This window comes from Corylus avellana, chromosome 1 (assembly GCF_965113065.1).
Source record: "Corylus avellana chromosome 1, dhCorAvel1.hap1.2, whole genome shotgun sequence".
NCBI classification, from domain to species: domain Eukaryota; kingdom Viridiplantae; phylum Streptophyta; class Magnoliopsida; order Fagales; family Betulaceae; genus Corylus; species Corylus avellana.
The window spans coordinates 27242916-27266390 of NC_142490.1; the positions used below are offsets into that span (position 1 = coordinate 27242916).

At 36.0% G+C, this 23475-nt stretch overlaps 1 long non-coding RNA gene across 1 annotated transcript; it reads left to right on the forward strand.

Annotated features, from left to right (window-relative positions):
- The first annotated feature begins 909 nt into the window (after positions 1-909).
- On the forward strand, positions 910-18652 carry LOC132172572 (uncharacterized). The gene is made up of 3 exons (XR_009439159.2): positions 910-1141; positions 16051-16189; positions 17947-18652. It is a non-coding gene; the product is annotated as an uncharacterized LOC132172572 (long non-coding RNA).
- The last annotated feature ends 4823 nt before the right edge of the window (positions 18653-23475 follow it).

Here is a 23475-nt window from a genome sequence, read left to right on the forward strand (position 1 = left end):
CATTTAATAGGAGAGAGAAAATGAAAAGAGATTTTGAAAAATTCAATCTTGACCGTTGATTAAACTACAACATACATGCTGTTATTTTAATAACAGTATGTAAGCCAAATCCTTATTTTAGATATCAATTTAGCCTATGAAAAAGTTAGTAGAGCAGCATTGAATTGCAGTTATAGTTTCGTGAATGTGTGACCAATTTTAAGAGCTTGTTTGAGATTATAAAAAAGCTATGTCAAACAAAAATAAGTGTTCGGTAAAAAACATTTATTTGAGAGGCTTGAAAATGTGATTTTTCTACATTAATTTATTATTATTAATGTGATGTTATTAAATTTGGGTATTTGAAATTTATGGATGATTGGATTATTTTTATTGTTAGGAAATATGTACTTTTTTGTTTACAATATTATGTTGGTTTTATACGAAATCATGGAATTCATTAGTTTGAAATAAAAATAATATGTAGGAGATATATTATTAATTTTTAGTGTTTATAGAGATTAATTTTGAGAAAATGACAAATGACAATTCAACTTATACATGTCTAGTCCTCAAGGAGTAGCTCTATCGACTATGAACTACGTCTCATAAAGTGAAAATTATTAGTTCGAATTTCTTTTTTCTTTTCTAGTGTAAAAATGTAAAAAAAAAAAAAAAAATTAAACATATCCACGTAAAGTATGAATATAATTTATTGACCAAATATTTTATAGTTTATTCAAAAAGATGACATTCCAGATTATGCAGGAGAAAACCGAGCACTATGATGTTCTGCTTTTGTCCTTTTGTCCTTAAATGCAATTAAATGAACTTTAAGTGCTCGGCGAAAGAGGGATAAATTATTAAAAACGAAATAAATAGAGAACAAATACCGAACTAGCTAGCAGGTGGGAAAAAAAGAGAAGCAGCCAAAATTCAAAATAGAAGCCCCAATATATATTTAGTTTCAATTAATCTGTGGAATTCGAATCGTCAGTCTCTCTCTCTCTCTTTCTCTCTCTAATGCCTCCTCCCCTCTCCAGAATTCTCTCTCTCTCTCTCTCTAGAATTCTCTCTCTGTTATTTCTCTTCATCTCTCAAGAAGTTTCTCTCTGATCAAATCGTCGTCTGGTTTCGTCCGCGTTCCACGAAGAATTATCGTGTGAGTACTTTCATTTTTGTAATTTTTATTTTTTTTGTTGTTTTACGGCCATCAACTTCAAGTTCTTAACAGTTTAAAAGTTGAAGTTTGAGATTATGATGAATAATCTTCAAAACAGGGAAAAATGTGGTGATTTAACCTCATCTGAAATCAAAAGTGAGTAGGAAATTGCAGAAAACGGGGTTTTTGTTTGAATTTTTTTAATTATTCGTAAATGAGATAATTTTTATTTTACAAGTCGATAAGATTATCTGGATTTTGTTTGATCCGTTTGATCCAGAAAATTTGAAAAGTGAAACCTTTTGTTTTTCTTATCACTATCCGTTCTTGATAATATGCATTGGAATAATTTAGTTTGTACTGTTATCACTATCTGTTCTTGATACGTCACAACTTATAGATAAATGTGACATTCATTCATAAATCATCTTCAAATTCATTTGTCCTGTTAGGAAGCTCAGAAATTGTTGTTTGCATACAGGTGGAGCATGTAATTGATCATCTTAAAATTCAGTCTTAGCTGTCTCACTATATTAATCCTGTTATTTAAAGTTAGCTACTGTTTTGTTTGATATTATGTGATTATTTGTGTATTACTGAATGAATTTAGTTTTGCTTTGATAGATCTTTTTACATTTTTCTTGCTGGTGTCGGCTGAGTACTGTAGTTTCTTTCAATGGAGGACCTTTATCTGCAGATAATGTGAACTTAACGTATGATTATAATTGCTCCCACTTACCAACTCAAACCTGGTTGTCTATAATCAGACACAACAAGAAAAATGTGGTCAACATATAATTATATACTGTGCCAAAAAAAATTATATAATATCCATTAGTTTCCCCCATTTTGTTGTGACCTGTCAGAGGTCTGAACAAGGTAGTGTGGAGACATCAGTTAAGATTATATAGGTGAACAATGTAACTTTCGCATACAAGGTTGAGTGAACAATGTCAATAGTGCTTTCCTTGTAATATTGTATAAAACTACAAACTAAAAATTCAAGTTTAGAGAGAATGCATCTTATTGCCTAGGACATGGATTTCCAGGTAATTTGGGGTTTGGAACCTATCAATATTGGAACTACATGGAAGGTTTATAAGAAAAGATTTACCTAAATTAGCATGGTGAGAAGATTATGATTCAGTTTTGTTGCTTTCAAGTTTTGTCCATCCAGAGAATAATTTGAAGCTCAGATTTGATCTTAAGCCAATGACACTTTAGTTTCAGTCAATAAGGAGATAAAAATTCAAAACTAAGCTGTTGTTAAATTAGTGATTAAGGGACCAAGCTATAGGATTGATTATGAAAAGCCAAGTTCGGTAGGAGAATGGATGTGGGGATTATGTTGAGACACGGTTAACAAAGATTCATCAAACACATGCAGTTTTGGGTACCCCAGATTTAAAAGATCATATTGTTGTACCAACAAATTAGGTGATGAGATTTAATAAGTCGGTCGTTCCCTCAGAGGTCTCGTGCAATGTAAAAAAAAAATTATATTATCGGAAATTTTAGCAATAGGAAGAATATTGAATTATAGTTTTTGGAAAGTCTTGTGGTAATGAGGAAAATTAAGATGCTGAAGATTGATTAAGGGAAATATATATTTATGACCATAAGGATTGCGGGATGATCGAGGTTAGTATGATTATGGAGGTACATAAGTTTTTGATAATAAACTAGTGAAGTTGGGAAAATAAAATAACTACACTATAAAAGATGCAGTCATTACTTGAGGTTTCAAATAGTATGTGTTGTTGCTGTGAGATTTATGTTGAGGTAGAATATTATTTTTCCTCATGAATACTTGAGTGTCAGAGAATGAGATGATAAAAACTTTTAAATTTAAACTGTTTTGGTGAGAGATGTTAATTGTGGTTAAGGACAAGCAATAGGCAATTTCCTTCAAGATTCTAATTAAGGATTATGTGGTCACTAGTTGAAATTTTTTTGCTGATGAGTTGGAAGCTATAATGGGGTTTGGTCATTAAAGAATACAACGTAGAAGACTTGAGGAATGTTGACTGTATGGTTGATAAAGTGGTATCTGAGCAAAGTTGACTATATGGTTGACTTGCCAAGGACCGTAGGAAACATTAGAGGTTTAGAGACCCTAAGGACATAAGCTTTAGGACATGATTTTAGAACGACACATGTTCTCTATTGGTTGGGAAATAGGAAAGTGGAACAAATTATGATCGATCATATGTGGCAGATTATGAATAAAGCAGGATGTGCGCGTTACTTGCTCAAAACAGTGCCATTTAAGAACTTCGTGATATTCTTAGTTTGTTAGATAATTAAGAATGTAGATACTAAGGTACAATGATTAGAGTTGAAATATTGCATCTTAAAATTAGAGGGGTTAATGATTTTGAGGTCTCAAACAAGATTGAGAGTTCTAATGAAATTGAATTTTATAAAGTTATGTGATTCAATTTCCCACTCTTACTCTGGGAGATTTAAGGAAATCGTAATTTAAAGATAGGATGTAATTGTGACGTTAATGAAATTATTTTTGCTATAAGAATGGCGGTTATAATCTTTGGAGAGAAGAAACATTGTGGTACTCTTATTACTATAGACTTTTATTGAAAAGGGATTATAATTATCTCGAGGCATCTTATTGAGTTTTGTTTTTAAATTACTGAGGATAGGAATTGTTAAGGGATTTTATCTTTGGAATTGATAAGATTTTATAAACTAGTGTGGATTGTTGATCGTTATTTTGGATTATAATATGAACTAATCATACATGATGCGTAAGTATGATTCCAGTTGAGGCTTGACGGTATACTTGGGAGTGATAGCTGAATGTAAAACTAAGTAAAAACAAATAAAGCAGGTACAATATGGCCGCATGATGCATTGACTCCTTAAGTTGACAAGAGATAAGATGAGTGAAGTTGGAAAAATAAAATGACTACTCTATAAAAGATATGCGGTCATTACTTGAGGTTTCAAATAGTATGTGTTGTTGCTGCGAGACTTATGTTGAGGTAGAATATTATTTTTCCTCATGAATGCTTGAGCGTCGGACAATGAGATGATAAAACTTTTAAATTTAATTTGTTTTGGTGAGAGATGTTAATTGTGATCAAGGACAAGCAATATGCAATTTCCTTAAGATTCTAATTAAGGATTATGGGGTTTAGCCATTAAAGTATACACCGTAGAAGACTTAAGGAATGTTACTGCACTACCTTATTTTGAGATTACAGTTGCATAGTTATGAACAATATTGCTGATTTGGATAATTAGTAAAAAGAAGTTATTATTGGATAAGATACCGAGTTGAATTTTGGCGTAAATTATTTAATGGGATCAAGTGTGACCAAAGACTTGAGCTCCGATCAACCCCTATCAGGGACAAGGCTTACTTTTCTTCGGAGCATAAATTCAAAGTGCAAGACAATATTTGTACTTGGGCAATTGATTGATAAGTTGTGGTTTGCAGTCTGTCACTATTAAAGTTACCTAGAAAATTTTATAAACATGGATCGAGGTTGAATGATTTGATAGAGACAGAGAACATGAGCTGGCAGAGAAAGAGAAAGAGTTGCGATTGAGAGAGAGATTAAGACAGAGACCGAGAAGAAGCAGAATCCTGGAGGGGTTTAGGCCATGGATTGCAAGAAGGTAAAATCTCTAGCTTTTCTTCCTATTTTTGTTACCCCTATTGTTTATAAGCACGAAAATCTGTTAGTGGGTTTAACTGGATGATGGGTTTGAGTTTTGTTAAGAGCTTTTTTTTGGGTCTGCTTGTGGTTGTTTTGGGTGGCCGGACGTGGTGGTTTATTTGGGTGATTTTCCATGTGATTATATGAGTTCCAAGTTTGAAGTTAAAGATTTCTAACGAATGCGTAAATATATTTTGTTAGGTATTTGACAGATTTCTTGGTTTGAGCATGGACCGAGTATGGGATTGAAATTTGTAGCTGGATCTTCTTGAGTTTTCTCCCTGTTTCAGATTGGGTGTTGGTAATTTTGTGTAAGTTTTGGAGGTTCTTGGTTTGGCTGTGGAACTGATTTTAGTTGTTTTGGCCAGATTTAAGGGAATGTGGTTTTCATGTTGAAATTGATTAAGATTGTTTTGATGGTTGATTTGGGTTTGACCGATTATGATTTAAGTTCTATGGTTTCAATACTAAAAGGAATTGTGACGTTGGAATGTTTGGTTTTTAGGAAGTGTGAATAAATTAAAGATGGACAAGCAATTTAAATGTTTGGAGATTTCTGGAATTTTTGGGTGTAAGGAAAGGACTTGAAAAGTTATTAAAGGGCCGATTGTTCACATCTATGACAAGCGGAGCAGCATGTTGTGAATTAATTCTTGCTGGAAGATGATACTCGTAAGCTACTCTAAGGTGTATGTCTATACTTGGAAGCTGTGTACTCATTTATGTACACTTTAAGTGTTAGAGTGATCTATTGTGGTTTTACCATTCTTACTTGGTTACTAAGGTTGCTGTATTTTGAAATTACTTGTATGGCCATATGGGTATATTCTGGACAGCTTTACTTTTAGGGTTAAAATTTAATGCTTATGTTGTAGAAAATGGATGTTGAATTAATCATTTGTTATCCATGTGGATTTATAAGTCAGAATCATGATGTGTTGGTCTTCTATCAAGTTTCACATATGGTTAATAAGTATTTAGTAAGGATTCCTTGACTTGTTTTCAATCAAATGGTTGTGTTTTCTTTTAGGTTGAACAACCATGTGGTCTATGGCGGAATGGCCAATGGCAGGGCGTTTCAAGTGGAGACATAGAAATTGTCAAGTTTAAATAAGAGTGATAAGGTTATAGAACTGGGAGTATATATGGACATAAGCTTTAGGACATGATTTTAGAACGACACGCGTTCGATTGGTTGGGAAATAAGAAAGTGGAACAAATTATGATTGATCATTTGTGGCAGACTATCAATAAAGCAGGATGTGGGCGTTACTTGCTCACTACGGTGCCATTTAAGAACTTCATGATATTCTTAGTTTGTTAGATAATCAAGAAAGGAGATACTAAGGTACAATGATTAGAGTTGAAATATTGCATCTTAAGATTAGAGGGGTTAATGATTTTGAGGTCTCAAACAAGATCGAGAGTTCTAATGAAATTGGATTTATAAAGTTATGTGATTCAATACCCCGCTCTTACTCTTGGAGATGAAGGAAATTGTAATTTTAACAAAGGATGGATTTGTGACGTTAATGAAATTATTTTTGCTAGTGTATAAATAGATAAGAATGGGGGTTATAATCTTTGGAGAGAAGAGACATTGTGGTACTCTTATTACTATAGACTTTTATTGAAAAGGGATTATAATTATCTCGAGGCCTCTCATTGAGTTTTGTTTTTAAATTACCGAGGATAGGAATTGTTAAGGGATTTTATCTTTGGAATTGATAAGATTTTATAAACTAGTGTGGATTGCTGATCTTTATTTTGGTTTTAGTCGATTAATAAGTTCTCAGAAGTGGTTAAGCCTTGATTTTTGGATTTACGGAATAGATGTGCTTAATTGATTGATGGAATTGTTTTGTTTAGTGGCATTTGATGAATACAATATTTAGGTAAAGTTGGATTCATAATAATAGGACTACTTTGGACCATTTACTGAAATGGAGTGTAGCGAAACACCTAAGGTACTACTAACTCTTTTTCAAGGACTAAGGCTTAGTTCCTCTAAAAGCATAAATTCAAGTTTAGAGAGAATGCATGTTCTTGGCTAGGGCATGGATTTCCAAGTAATTTGGGATTTGGAACCTATCAAGATTGGAACTACATGGCAGATTTTAGACATGATTACAGCATTACTATAGTTTGGTTTATAAGGAAAGATTTACCTAAATTAGCATGGTGGGAAGATTATGATTCAGTTTTGTTGCTTTCAAGTTTTGGCCATCCAGTGAATAATTTGAAGCTCATATTTGATCTTAAGCCAATGTCTCTTTAGTTTCAGGCAATAAGGAGATAAAAACTCAAAACCAAGCTTTTGTTAAATTTGTGATTAAGGGGTCAAGCTATGTGATTGATTATGAAACGCCAAGTTTGGTAGGAGAATGGATATTGAGATCATGTTCAGACACGATTAACAAAGATTCAGCAAACACATACAGTTTCGGGTACCCCAGATTTAAAAGATCATATTGTTGTACCAACAAATTAGGTGTTGAGATTTATTAAGTCGGTCGTTCCCTCATAGGTGTCGTGCAATGTAAAAAAAAAAAAGGTTATATTATCGGAAATTTCAGCAATAGGAAGAATATTTAATTTTAGTTTTGGGAAAGTCTTGTGGTAGGAAGAAAATTAAGATGCTGAAGATTGATTAAGATCATTAGAGAAATATATATTTATGACCATATGGATTGCGGGATGATCGAGGTTAGTATGATTATGGAGGTACTTAAGTTTTTGATAATAAACTGGTCTAAGAACTTGAGATTATCAACCATGTACCAAGGCAACGAGTGTAGTGTTTGGAATAGAACCGGGGAGTTCAAAACATCACGAGTGAGAAACTTTACGAACATTTAAATATTAGATCTTGGCAAACAAGGTGCTCGTGTATCAGGATACATGAGAATCTTAGATATAATTTGAATTAATCGTACATGATGTTTAAGTATGATTCCAGTTGAGGCTTGACGGTACAGTGTACTAGTACTTGGGTGTAATAGCTGAATTTAAAACTAAGTAAACACAAATAAAGTAGGTACAGTATGGCCGCATGATGCATTGATCCCTTAAGTTGACAAGAGATAAGGTGACTGAAGTTGGGAAAATAAAATGATGAGAGAGAGAGAGAACATGAGTCGAGTGAGATAGAGAAAGAGTTTCGACTGAGAGAGATTGAGAGAGAGACCGAGATGCACATCGGCCGAGAAGAAGAATGCTAGCGGGGTTTTGGCCATGGATTGTAAGAAGGTAAAAATCTCTAGCTTTTCTTCCTATTTTCGTTATACCCATTGTTTATAAGCACAAAAATCTTGTTAGTGGGTTAAGTGGATGGGTTTTAGTTTTGTTAAGAGCTTGGTTTTGGGTTTGCTTGTGGTTGTTTTGGGTGACCGGACGTGGTGGTTTATTTGGGTGATTTTCCATGCGTTTTTAGAAGTAACTTTTGTGGGTCTTGTCGTCGATGATTATATTAGTTCTAAGTTTGAAGTTAAAAATTTCTAACGAATGGGTAAATATATTTTGTTAGGTATTTGACAGATTTCATGGTTTGAGCATGGACCGAGTATGGGTTTGAAATTTGTAGCTGGATCTTGTTGAGTTTTCTCCCTGTTTCAGATTGGGTGTTGGAAGTTTTGTGTAACTTTTGGAGGTTCTCGGTTTGGCTGTGGAACTGATTTTAGTTGTTGTTTCGGCCAGATTTAAGGGAATGTGGTTCTCATGTTGAAATTGATTAAGATTGTTTTGATGGTTGATTTGGGTTTGACCGATTATGATTTAAGTTCTATGGTTTCAATACTAAATGGAATTGTGAAGTTGGAATGTTTGGTTCTTAGGAAGTGTGAATAAATTAAAGATGGAAAAGCAATTTAAATGTTTGGAGATTTCTTTAATTTTTGGGTGTAAGGAAAGGACATGGAAATTTATTGAAGGGCTGGTTGTTCACATTTATGACAAGCGGAGCAGCTTGTTGTGAATTAACACTTGCTGGAAGATGATACTCGTAAGCTACTCTAAAGGTGTAAATTGTCTATACCTGGAAGGTGTGTACTTATTTATGTACTCTTGAAGTGTTAAAGTGATCTATTGTGGTTTTAACATTCCTAGTTGGTTACTAAGGTTGCTGTATTTTGAAATTACTTATTTGGCCATATATATTGGTATATTCTGGACAGCTTTACTTTTAGGATTAAAATTTGATGCTTATGTTGTAGAAAATGGATGTCGAATTAATCATTTCTTATCCATGTGGATTTATAAGTGAGAATCATGATATGTTGGTCTTCTATCAAGTTTTACATATGGTTAATAAGTATTTAGTAAGGATTCCTTGATGGGTTTTGAATCAAATGGTTGTCTTTTCTTTTTGGTTGAAGAACCATGTGTTCTATGGTGGAATGGCCAATGGTAGGACGTTTCAATTGGAGACATAGAAGTTGTTAAGTTTTAATAAGAGGTTATAGAAGTGGGAGTCTATAAGGACATAAGCTTTAGGACATGATTTTAGAATGACACGTGTTGGATTGGTTGGGAAATAGGAAAGTGGAAATAATTATGATTGATTATTTGTGGCAGATTATCAATAAAACAGGATGTGGGCGTTATTTGCTCGCTACAGTGCCATTTAAGAACTTCATGATATTCTTAGTTTGTTAGATAATTAAGAATGGAGATACTAAGGTACAATGATTAGAGTTGAAATATTACATCTTAAGATTAGAGGGGTTAATGATTTTGAGGTCTCAAACAAGATCTAGAGTTCTAAGGAAATTGGATTTATAAAGTTATGTGATTCAATACCTCGCTCTTACTCTTGGAGATTTAGGAAATCGTAATTTAAAGAAAGGATGGAGTTGTGACGTTAATGAAATTATTTTTGCTATTGTATAAAGAGATAAGAATGGGGGTTATAATCTTTGGAGAGAAAAAACATTGTTGTACTCTTATTACTATAGACTTTTATTGAAAAGCAATTATAGTTATCTCGAGGCATCTTATTGAGTTTTGTTTTTAAGTTACCGAGGATAGGAATTGTTAAGGTATTCTTTGTAATTGATAAGATTTTTAAAACTAGTGTAGATTGTTGATTTTTATTTTGGCTTTAGTCGATTAATAAGTTCTCAGGAGTAGTTAAACCTTGACTTTTGGATTTACAGAATAGATGTTCTTAATTTATTGATGGAATTGTTTTGTTTAGTGGCATTTGATTAATACAGTATTTAGGTAAAGTTGGATTCATAATAAGAAGACTACTTTGGACCATTTACTGAAATGGAGTTTGGCGAAACACCTAAGGTACGACGAACTCTTTTTCAAAGACTAAGGCTTAGTTCCTCTAAGCCTTACGGGGAGTGTTGTAGTCTGGAAGATGGTGCCTACTTGCTTTTTTTGGTGTCTATGGAGTGAGAGAAATAATAGGTGCTTAGAGGATGTGGAGAGGTCTTTCGAGGACATTTTATCCTATTGTTTCCATACTCTGTATCTTTAGACTGTAGCGTTTGTTTTTCCGGTTTCAATTAGCTATGATGATTTCTTTGTACGTTTTTCCCTTTCTAGTTAGGTGATCCTCCTTGTATACCTCCAGTGTACTTTGGGGCACCTTACGCTTTTAATAAAGTCTGTTACTTATCAAAAAAAAAAAAAAGTTCCTCTAAGAGCATAAATTAAGTTTAGATAGAATGCATCTTCTTGGCTAGGGCATGGATTTCCAGGTAATTTGGGATTTGGAACCTATCAATATTGAAACTACATGGAAGATTTTAGACATTATTACAGCATTACTATAATCTGGTTTATGAGGAAAGGTTTGCCTAAATTAGCATGGTGAGAAGATTATGATTCAGTTTTGTTGCTTTCAAGTTTTGGCCATCCAGAGAATAATTTGAAATTCAGATTTGATCTTACGCCAATGTCGCTTTAGTTTCAGTCAATAAGGAGATAAAAATTCAAAACTAAGCTTTTGTTAAATTAGTGATTAAGGAGAATGGACATGGAGATCATGTTGAGACACGATTAACAAAGATTCGTCCAACACATGCAGTTTTGGGTACCCCAGATTTAAAAGATCATATTGTTGTACCAACAAATTAGGTGATGAGATTTAATTAGTCGGTTGTTCCCTCATAGGTATCATGCAATGTAAAAAAAAAAAAAATTATATTATCGGAAATTTTAGCAATAGGAAGAATATTCAATTTTAGTTTCTGGAAAGTCTTGTGGTAGGAGGAAAATTAAGATGCTGAAGATTGATTAAGATCATTAGAGAAATATATATTTATGACCATAAGGATTGCGGGATGATCGAGGTTAGTATGATTATGGAGGTACATAAGTGTTTGATAATAAACTGGTCTAAGAACTTGAGATTATCGACCATGTACCAAGGCAACAAGTGTAGTGGTTGGAATAGAACCTGGGAGTTCAAAACACCATGAGTGAGAAACTATACGAACATTTAAATATTAGATCTTGGCAAACGAATGAGAATCTTAGATATAATATGAATTAATCATACATGATGTTTAAGTATGAATCCAGTTGAGGCTTGACGGTACAGTGTAGTAGTTCTTGGGAGTAATTGCTGAATTTAAAACTAAGTAAACACAAATAAAGTAGGTACAGTATGGCCGCATGATGCATTGTCCCCTTAAGTTGACGAGAGATAAGATGTGTGAAGTTGGGAAAATAAAATGACTACACTATAAAAGATATGCGGTCATTACTTGAGGTTTCAAATAGTATGTGTTGTTGCTGCAAGACTTATGTTGAGGTAGAATATTATTTTTCCTCTTGAATATTTGAGTGTCAGACAACGAGATGATAAACTTTTAAATTTAAATTGTTTTGGTGAGGGATGTTAATTGTGGTTAAGGACAAGCAATAGGCAATTTCCTTAAGATTCTAATTAGGGATTATGTGGTCACTAGTTGAAATTTTTTTGCTAATGAGTTGGAAGTTATAATGGGGTTTAGCCATTAAAGTATACAACGTAGAAGACTTATGGAATGTTGCTTCACTACCTTATTTTGAGATTCCAGTTGCATTGTTATGAACAATATTGCTGATTACGATAATTAGTAAAAAGAAGTTACTATTGGATAACATACCCAGTTGAATTTGGGCTTAAATTATGTAATGGGATCAATTGTGACCAATACTTGAGGTTCGATCAACCGCTATTAGGAACAAGGCTTAGTTTTCCGGAGACTAGCCGGAGTAGGGTGCCGGAGCTGAAATTCATTGATTTTGGACCAGACCATGCCGATCAACTCAACAGAGCAATGGGGAGGCCCAGCGACTGTCTTCTGCAGCACGTAGAGGCGGAGGCAGGAAGCTCCAGGGTGGCGGAGGCAGCTGGGCAGGGTGGGCTCTGTATAGACATGGCCGAAATGGGTGAAGATCACCCCACAGAACCTGCCGGAGGAGGTTCAGAGGATATCGCACAACCCTTGATCACGGCGAATGTGGCAGCCAGCTCCACGAGTGCCTCCAGACTCGCCGAGAAGGAGGAGGTCAGATCGGTGATACCTGGGCAGGGTGGGCTTTGCGCAGATAGGGCCGATATGGATGAAAATCTATCCATAGAACCTGCTGGAGTAGTTTCAGAGGGTACTGTGCAACCCATGACCACAGAGAACGCGGCAGTTAGTTCCACAAGTGCCGCTATGACCTCTGAGAAGGATGATATCCACACAGAACACGTCGTAGATGCCTCAGTGGGTTTTCAGCAGCCCATGACAAAGAATTATGATGCAGCCATGTCCACCACGGATGCCATGGAGAAGCACTCTTAACCGAAGGATGAGGTAAGATCCATGTGTTGGTCATCAGTGGTCAAACGGGGGTTATAAGGAATGTTGATGGTGGAGATATCTCAGCAAATATTGGGGAGGGGGATACTGATGTGTAGGGACAAAGGAATGTGGGTGAGGGTGAGAAGGAAACATCAATGGTGTTATATGCAGCAGATGAAAGGGAAGGAAGTGTGATGCTAGACATTCATCCTTTGGCGATTGTGGGGGAGCAGGAAAGGAATCCACCAATATCTACAGAATGGGTGATAGAGAGAGTGAAAGAATTTTGCTAGGCTATGGGATTATCCTGTGATGGCCGTGAGGAGGAAATGATGGTCCTGTTCTCTGCAATTGAAGCTAAAAGAGATGTGAGAGGGGTGGAGACGGTTCTTGATGTAAGTGAAAAGTCTGGAAATAGAGGCCGCCGCGAGTTAAAGCAGTTGGAATGCTTAGTAAGTTATGACGGGAAAGGAGGTCAATCATCTTGGATGTCAGGAAAAGGGAGGGATGGTAAAGGTTATCTATCAACCCAAAAATAATCTCACTAAATGTGCGAGTTATGAATGAGATCGAGAAAAGAATGCAAATTAGGGGGGGATTAAGGGAGTGGAAAGCTGAGATGGTCTGTTTGCGAGAGACAAAAATGGAGGTGATTGATAGGAAGGTGGTTCATTGTGTGTGGGGGTGTAGTCATATTGATCGGGTGTATTTGGGTTCGAAAGTGGCATCAAGAGGTATATTGTTAATGTGGGATAGGCGAGTGGTTGAGTGGTTGAGAAGATTGAGGAGTGTGTGGGGAGATATGCGGTAGCTTGTAGTTTCAAAAGTGTTACAGCAAATGAATACTATGTTTTGTTTTCAGGTTACGAGCAAGGAATAGGAAGCCGAAATGTGGGTTTAGGAGATCTATAGGGAGCATGTTCATGAAACTATTTCTTTATCTTAATTAAGTACATTTGTGCAACGAGGAAATTTTTATAATTAAGAAAATTTTATTATCATCATGATACTATTTAAGAGATTTTGACCAAACGTTTCTGCATTTACTAAAGTATTAATTTGACATTATTTTCTTAACATGCATTTAAGTCAGCATTTAGCTACTTGCTCTTGTAAACCTTATAATGCTTTGCGCCTTTAAGAGAATAAGTTAACACACCTATCTTTAACTGATTTTGCTACCGGCATAAGATTTACTTATTGCACCACGTGACTCCTGTAAGAAAAGAGCAGAGGGATTTTTTTTTTCCCATTGTTATGTTGACAAGTAATTTTGTTGGTTATGGAAATTTGGTGGTCTTAGCATGAATTGACAGGTTAAATTGCTAATTGGGCTTGTTTGGTTTGCGAAATAGACCACTGGAATGAAATCATTCTTTTGTTTGGTAGAGGTTTATTCTTGGGAATAGTTATTCTCATTGGAATGATTAATTTCATACACGCTAGAGTAGCTATTCTTCTAAAAAATGAGTGAAATAGTTATTCTTGGGGGTGTTAACCCGATCCGGTTTTTTAGTTTTTGGCCAAAACCGGGGACTGAAATCGGGGTATCCGGTTCTTGGTTTGCGCAACCGGAACTGGAACTGGGACTCCGGTTATCTGGTCCGGTAACTGGGTATTTTAATAAAATGAAAATATACCTCAGTCTACTCACTACTCAGAAGAAGAAAGCATAGATATTTTAATAAAATGAAACAGAAACCCAATTTACACAAGTAGTTTATTGGTTTACACGACATGTAAGAATCCTAGGGAGAAAAGGATCCTCAATGTATTGCAGTAAAAATGCATCAAAGGTTCAAGTCCAATTCTTCTTCATCCAATGCGAATTAACATCCACTATTCCATGATTAGAATGGAGATACGATTCTCTCCTTTACTCAGAAAATTTACCAAGCAGAGTCTATGGGAAATCAGAATAAGGACTAAATATTTGGCATTCAAGGACGGATCTTGTTTTTCCGAAAACAAGATCGGGATGTTTTCGAAAAATTGTAAAAATTATACAATTTTTACACAAGATCGGTAAAAACCCAACAAAACAAGCCAAAAAATTTATATTTTTTACAAAGAAACCCAAAAAGAGAGTCCATACCTATGAGAAGAACCAATTTATATATTTATTGTTTGGTGAAGCATTTCCTTTTTTCATTATAATTTTGCTAAGTTCACACGTCTTCCTTGTACAACACTAATTAAGTTGTGTTGGCCCAAGTTGGCACTTTCAGCTGTGTTACCTTAATATATATTTTCAGAGCATTCTTAGTAGTCTTACCAAATTTTACTCACCAAAATAACCAAAAGTACACTTTTGGTTATTTTGACAACTTACTTTTTTAGAGTACTCCAGCAGCCTCATTATTTTAATAATCTATTTTCACTATTTCATTTAAATAATTTTTTTCAAAGATTTGTTTATTTTTTATTTTTAACCATTAAAGGAAGAGAGAGAAACAAAAAGCAAAAAGAAAGAGAGAGAAATGAGTTTAATCAATAGGTGAGTGAATGATAATTTTTAAATTTGGTGAGTAATGTTTACCTTACTAATTTTTTTTTTTTTTTGGTTAAAATAGTGGGGTTGAAAAGTGGACATTTTGGCCATTTTAGTTAGATTGTCTTATCAAAATAACTAAAAAATGGTTTTAGTGAGGCTGGAAGGAGTGCTTTAAAAATAAAGAATATTCCACGGCAAGTGCCAGTAGACGTATCTATGATCAAAAGCTAAACTATATTACCTTATTCAAATTATGAGGTGTATGCTTTAATTATGTTGTCTGGTCTTCCTTTCGATATTTTCTTTCATAAATGAAAAAAAAAAACCTACTTCATCTTTTTCTTGGCAACCGAGTAAATGAAACAAGACAGTTGTTAACTTCCATTTTGCTCTATAATGTTTGCTTATATCTTATTTCATTAAAATACATTGTTTTTGTTCCTGGGTAGATCGGTATTCATTGCATATAAAGTATGGTTGAAGTGCAACCACTATTGGTAACATAGAGTACGAAGGGGATTATTTTGCATTTTTCTCTTGAAGAAAAATCGACAGTCCAAAGTAGACCATGAAAGCAATTATACTGTTGCAGGATTGTAGAGCATAAGAATCTGTCCTCATGGTTGGTTTCTTGGGCTTTTTCAATCATAATTATAAATCATATGACCAAATCATGCAGAAATATGAGATCATTGCTTTTTCATAAAATCTAAATGAAGGCATATTTACTTGAGAGATGGATGACTTGAGGTCATTGAGTTGGGGTTTATGTGGCTGACCAACTGCAGTATGGTATTTTCTCACTTTCTTTGTTTGGTCACATTCTATCTGGCATCTTCTAAGTAGTCAATAGACACAACAATATTGATTAAAAAATTAATCATATCTTTTATAAGATTAATGTGACATCTTAGCCTCATCTTTGCATTCCTTTTGACACAGCTGAGAGGATTAGATCTACAAATTGGTTTTTTCACCTATAGGCAAATCAAAGGAGCCACTAACTAATTTGATGCTGTAAATAAGATTGGAGAATGCTGCAGATAAGATTGGAGAAGGTGGTTTTGGATACGTATACAAGGTATCCCACAACATCATCTTCCTTCAATTTTATGATATCTATTTTCTTTTTTGATACCAAGTGGCATCTAATTTAAAATAATGAATCCATACGTGAAGATGTATAGATTTTTTTATTTCTTATGCAATGTATTGTTGGGATCTATTGCGTAAAATTTAAATACCAAGAACTTTGATCTTCAAGAGAAACATGACTAGATTAAATCAAACACACAAGTATTTATTACTTCAATAGGTGACAAGTGTTATCTTTTACATTTTTTTGTAAAAAAAAATATTTTTAAGAGTGATTTATTGGCGTTCTACTAACCTAGAAATTTAAACATTAATTTCTCGGAATTTTTTTTTTTTTTAAAAGATGTAAAATGATGAGTTCAAGACACCTGTCGTAATTCTACGCTATCTCACTATGAAAGAAACTTGGGTTCACTGGCGAAAACCAAAACGAAAAATAGTAACAGATTCTAAGATTTTCTCAGTAATCAATCTCTGCAACAATGCCAAGACAATAATAAAAAATTGGAAAAAACAAAAAACAAAGCGAGAAAAATTTAAAGGCATCAGTTACCGTAGACCTGAGTCCATGTTGGAGATCTCTCTTAATCACTTGAGGCCAAGAAAACAAAGTCATTGAGACTAGGAAATGAAAGCTGTCACGAGCCAGCGCTTTTTATGTTATTAGAGCTCTATGAAGATAACTTTTTTTGTTCTTCTTCCCATTTTGCGTTTGCCGCGGAGACGGAATGAACCGATCTTCATTTGCGCGACATTGGAATGGAGCTCCTCTTTAATTTGATTTTCGAGGCAGTAAGAACGAATGTCCATTGCGCATCATTTATCGGTCGGGTCGGGTACCTCTTCTATTAGACATTAGAGTGAAGTTCGTTTAATTTGATTTGCTTGTCGTAGTGGTCAAGTTCTCGTGTTAGTGGACAACTTCAAAATCTGTCATTTCTTAACTGCTATTCCTTGGCGCTCATACGGAAAAAAGATTATATTGGGAAAAATTTTGCCCCATTCCAAATTTATTGAAAACTATTTCTATTTCAAATAAAATAAATAAAAATTATTTCATAATTAATATTTTATTTAGTACTTAATGCAATTCATTGAATAATATAATAATATATTCATTGAAAAAAATTTAGCATTGAAACTGTTAATGTTAGACTCTCACCCTCTTTTCTTTAGATTTAATTTATTTTGTTAATAAAATCTTGGGCAAAAATTGAAAAATTAAAACAAAACAATTATTTAATAAGGATCTTAGTGAAAACCGAGTAATTATTTTATTGCCATAGGGCAAGGTGGTGACAGAATAAATGAATTTTATTGGATGTTATTGGGGAGGTAGTTTAAAATTCAGTTATTTAATGATCTCCTTCCCACTCTTTTAATTTAAAATGAATTTATCTAAATCAATTTACATAGCTTGCAACTTAATAAAACAATTAAAGAAAAAAGAATAATTTTTTTTAAAATAATGTGGTTGTTTCTAGATCTTAATTAGCTAGGGTCAAATCTTATCCCCCAAAAAATAACTAAAGGAAAATTAAAAGATTAAATGGTGTTTCTACTTTCCATAAAAGAAAAAAAATTTAAAACATATAATGACATTTATTATAAATTTTACTTTCAATCTTTTTATTTACAATAATTGTAAATAAAAATAATTTATATTCGAATTTCAAATTATGAGTTATTTTTATGAGTTGGGCGACCAACAAGACTTCCTAAACATACACATTTATTTTGCAGAAAACAAAGAGCAACAGAATCCACAAGTACTAAAAGTCTAAAAGAAATGGAGTTAATAAAACTGGACTAAAGATTTATGCTGTGGTGCTTTGTGATATGCTCTGGTTTTCCAGAAATCAAGCTGTACATAATGGAGTTATTCCTGATGCATCCAAGCTTGCTGAAAATATCAAACGGATCTCTTTGGAACATTTTGCAGCCTGGTTTTCTATCTCCACTCCAGTAAGAGAATTTTGGTCTCCTCCCTCAGCAGGCAGTTTTAACTTTTAAGATCAATTTTGACTCAGCCGTCAGAGACCTCTTCTCTGTCCAAGCAGCTGTCTGCAGAAATTCCAAAGGCAACATTGTCAAGGCTTTCTCACAAGTTAGGCCTCCCTGTGATCCCATGTTTGGTGAAGCTCAAGCAGCCCTTCTGGCTGCTTCTTTGGCAGTTTCTTTAAAACTAGAGAATTTCATTTTAGAAGGAGACTCTTCTATTGTAATATCTCTTCTTTATAGCGTCCTACTATAGTCTTAGATTAGCATATTGAGCATGTAATTTCTTTCTATTCTCCTGGTCTCCTTCCTGTGGGAGGTTCAGAAAGTTTACAAAAGTGCAAACTTCTGTATTCATCATGTTGCATATAGGGCTGTGGCAAGAGTTATTTCGGGCTGCATTCCCTACTTAGTTTCCCCTCCTCTTCCTATTCCTATTTGTAGTGGCAAGGATCCACCTCCTTCTCTTCCCTCCTAGTGAGGGTGTTTGTTTTTGGGTGTTCTTTTTCTATGAAGCAGGTTTGTTACAAAAAAGAAAAGAAAAGAAAAGAAATATCTGTCTTCTTCTTCTTTTTTTAACTCATAAAAATTTCCTTTTTAATAATTTTTTTAACTTATAAAAATTAAAATTACTTCACTGTCAAGTCGGGTAACAACTAAATTTAATATGTTTATGGGTCGGGTCAACCTGAAACAACAAGTTTATCTAAACGGGTTACACGTGTTGTATCGTGTTACTTGTTAAGAAAACGTGTTGTGTTTGGGTTTGGGTGTTCGACACGTAACACGTTTATATAAACGTGTCGGGTTCGTGTGGGCATAAACGGGTTTGAGGGTCAACCAGGTTAACATGAACCCGACACGCCAACCCGTTTTACTAGCCCTAAGTGAACATAATTACTCAAACACATGAAAAATATGGTACATTCTTTGCCCCACACACAATGAGCATGACAAGCACACTCATACACACGCGTTCTACTCAAGTACAACAGCTTCTACCATACTTCTACACCAAAAGGCAAGGATCGTAGAACAAACAAAAGAACAGCTAGCAAATTCTCTCTCTTTGTGTCTCTCAAATGCAACCGCAGCCTAAATGAAACAGAAAAATAACATAACACACATACAATTACACAAAGACACAAGACAATCCTGTATCAGCAAAAAACGATACAGGATTGTTAGAACTATAATATAATGCTGCTCAAACAAAAAACGATTACAAATGTTGTAGGATCCAAAATTAAGCATAGAAGTTGTAATTACCACCCATTAAAAGCCTTCCAACTATCAAACTACCCAATAATTTTAGTACGAGCAGTACATGATAATACTCCATTTCAAGTCACTTGAACTACTACCACCAAGCATACTATCAAAAAAAAAAAACACTACTACCACCAAGCATGATTTGACTTACATTGATTGGATATTAAATAGATGAGGCTTGGGACTAAATCAGTAAAACCACCTGTGAAAAAGACAAAGGAAATTGTTTACACTTACAGAAATTCCAGTTAACAAGGACATCAAGGCTTCATCTATATAAAGAAACGGCAAGAGTCTTATGGGTCTGAACGACAGAAAGCCACCTTCCTCTCAAGCATTGACAAGGACTATGAGGCAATGGTCAAAGATGAAGAAGACCCGTCAGAAGAATCGACCTGGGAGTGCTAGACTTAGAGATTGGGTAGCTAGGACTACATACCGTACTTAGGAGTACGTCTTGTATTAGAAGCCCCTATATTTCAAAATGAATTTTACTTGTGCCGTGGATTTCACAAGATCAATTTTCGTGTCCGCACCCTAATCCTCCTTGTTTTGATACCTTTCCAATCATACCTTCCGATGATTGGAGAAGGGGACCTTGTTTTAAAATTGCATGTTTAATATATATATATTTGCCTTGTTCTAGCCTTTGGCCGAACACACGCTCCGTGAGGGAGTACGTACTCACTTAAGTGAAGCGTACGATATCACCCCCGTAGTCGAACGTACGCTCAGAGCCCCAAAACCCCATGCGTCACTTCTTTAAAAATAGCCGAACGCTCTCAAAACCCTATTCATTTCAACTTTCTCTCATTTTCTCACAAACCAAACACCCTCAAGCCCATTTTCAGCCAAGTCTCTCGAGGTTTCCAAGGATTCCATCAATCTAAATGGATTAAAACGAGGTGTGCAGATTTTCAAACCCTTTTTCCGAACTTTCGCAATGTAGGGTTTTTAGTTAGGGATTTCCAATTACTTTGTTTTTATGGCATATAGCTGGTTGGTTGTGAACTAGGATCATGTTTTAGGATGGCTATGGTTGAATTATGCATGTTTCCACCCTCAATTCGCTACCTATTCGGATTTGAGGATTTTTGCCCAAAATCTGAAACCCTTGCATTTCTTGATCCCACCATGCAATTGATGCATGGGTTGTGACTCAAATGCCCTAGGGATGGCTTAGGAACAAAACCCACTCGCTCCATTGACCAATTTTGACCAACCTAAACCCTAGCCTTTGATTTGGGGGTTTTGCCCTAAACTCGATTTTTTTTATTTTTATTTTTGTGGCCTCTATTGGGCCCTACGGACCAATTGAAGTCTAAACTCCTTAATTAGGATCCCGATCTATGCCTTTAACCGATTGGATTCAGGAGTTTTCGCCCGATCTAAAAATGACCAAAATACCCTTCCCTCTTAAATTGGGGATTTTTGTCCTAATTTAGGGATGACCCAATTCCGCTAACAGGTAAGTCCCATTTGTCAAACTAAGCCTTAAACCTTTGAAAACCCCACTGGTGTACTTAGCCATTTTAATTTCCAGTATTTTTGTCCTAGCTTCGAAAATGACCAAAATACCCCTAACCCTTATGCTGATCTCGCTTATTGAGGTTGCCATTATGGGAGAGTTTCCTTGAAACAATACCATAATCCATCGCCCTAACCCAATCGAACTTTGGTATTTTGCCCGAGTTCGACAATTTACTAAAATACCCTTGGACCTACATCCTGATTTCTATGATTTATCAATTACCCCGGTGCTCTCGCATCTTGATATCACCAATTATTCGGGGTTACTCAAGTAATGACTCCAAATACCCCATCCCCTCTGGTGTTTTCACCTAAATTACCAAAATACCCTTAGTATAACTTTATGTCTCAATACCCTCACACATTGTGATCACCACCGAATTGGACTGTCCTTATGATAGCACCAAGTATTCTGAATCATCAACCTTACCTAAACGAGTTCGGCACTTTGATTGAATCCGAATTGACTAAAGTACCCTCTAACGACCCAACTTCGTCAACGTTTCATAGCTAAGGACGTTTATTGAAACCCCTTAGGTGCTTGGGTAATGCAAGTTAGATTCCACATCCAAACCCACCATTTTACCCATCAGGGTCTGTAATTCCAACCAAACCCCAAATTGATCGAAATGCCCTTGATGACCTAATCCATCGATCATGTTTCGACCCTATTTTTGACTATGGCTCCAACCCTTGAATCCTCCTTGGAACCTCTTCATGCTTTGCATTACCTATCTTGCATGTTAACCATACTTGGGGAAACTCCATTTGTAGGACTAGGATGCTTTTGCACATAGTTGGGGTAGGATGTTGCATGAGTACACTTGGAAGTAGCGTTGATGGTGTTTTATGATGCAGGACGATGGCGCGAACAAAAATGAGTGCAGTAGCTTCATCCTTCGCATACCCACGGTCCCACAAGACTAGGGCTATGATGCAGGATGCCCAGGACCCTGACTTCGACCCCAACTACGAGATGGAGGAGGCCATCCCCGACGCATCTCCAACCGGCAGCCACGAGCATGACGGCCTAGTTATGGAGGGTAGCACTAGTACAAATACTGATGATGGTAGCCGCGCCTACGACCGCCAACGCTTCAAGGTCGACAAGGTCGAGTTCCGATATCGACGCCTGTACAGGGGTTGAAAGATCATAGTTTAGAGGGGAGTTGAGATGGCGGACGTGACCAACCACGCCCCTAGGGTACGGACACTGCTAGATGCCCAGGGGTTGGTTGGAGATGGTGGAAGACCATAGGCTGGCGATCGTGGAAAATGGTCCACGAGTTCTACGCTAACCTTCATGCGTAGCATAGTGACTCCTTCCAGACTTGTCTTAGGTGTGAGTCGATTGTGGTGACTCTCGACCTCATCATCCGCATCACCAGGGCACCATGAGTTCGCAACCCTGGCTTTTCATGGCCACTAGACAGACTTCCCACCCGCAGCCAGATGGTCGAGTGATTCGCTGACAGGCATCCTCACCAGATGGACTTAGAGGGAGAGGGGAGCTTCCAGATCAACGCTCTTCAGGACGATGACCGGGTTATTTACCCCATCATGATCAGCCGAGTCCTTTCTATGGTGAGCCTCGCCTCTATTACTATTGAGAAGGCCCATTACCTATACGCTATCCTAACATGGACCCCTATCAACTTCGGTTCCCTCATCCTCACGATGATGATGGGAGTGTGGTTGGTAGATCAGGTCACTGCCCTGTCATATATATAGGCCTTTATCACCCGTATTGCCGAGCACACCGATATATCTTTTGAGGGTTTGACTATTCTGGAACCGAAAGGGAAAATGACATCGCGATTTCTCAACGTGAGCAAATCTCACCTTCGAGGAGTTGAGCAAGAACCGAGACCACCGCGAGCACCAAGAGCGTCGGTAGTCGATGGGGCATCCTTATCCACAAGCGGTCCTACTCACGACTGTCTAGATCATATGGAAGGCACACTTAGCGTGATTCAGCGTTCCATCAGGAGCTTGGCAACGACAGTTCAGGGGTTAACATAGGTGCATGTAGCAGATCACGCCATAATCTTGCAATTACAGAGCTTCCTGATTCCCCTCGACGTTAGGGACTATGGCATTCACAGTTTGAGCATCAACCGAGGGAGAGGTAGCCTGAGCATGCGAGGTACCACTGGCCAAGGATCTGAAAATCCTAGCCCCAAGGGCGACAGACGAACCCGCGACAGACGATCTCGCTCTTAGGAGCAATCTCTTGGATGACTTTCTCTTTCTTTTGGTTGTGTATATTTTGGTTACATTATAAGTCCACCTCGGTGGTGGCAATTTTGTGCATGCAGTTGTTTTTAGACTTATTATGCTGCCTTTATGTTTTATGAATGTTTCTTTTACAAATCTTATATCAACTCTCCCGACTGTTTTGCAAATCCTCCTTGTAAAAGAAGAGTTGGTTTTTTTAATATAAAACTCTTTATTTAGAGGATGAAATTCTTA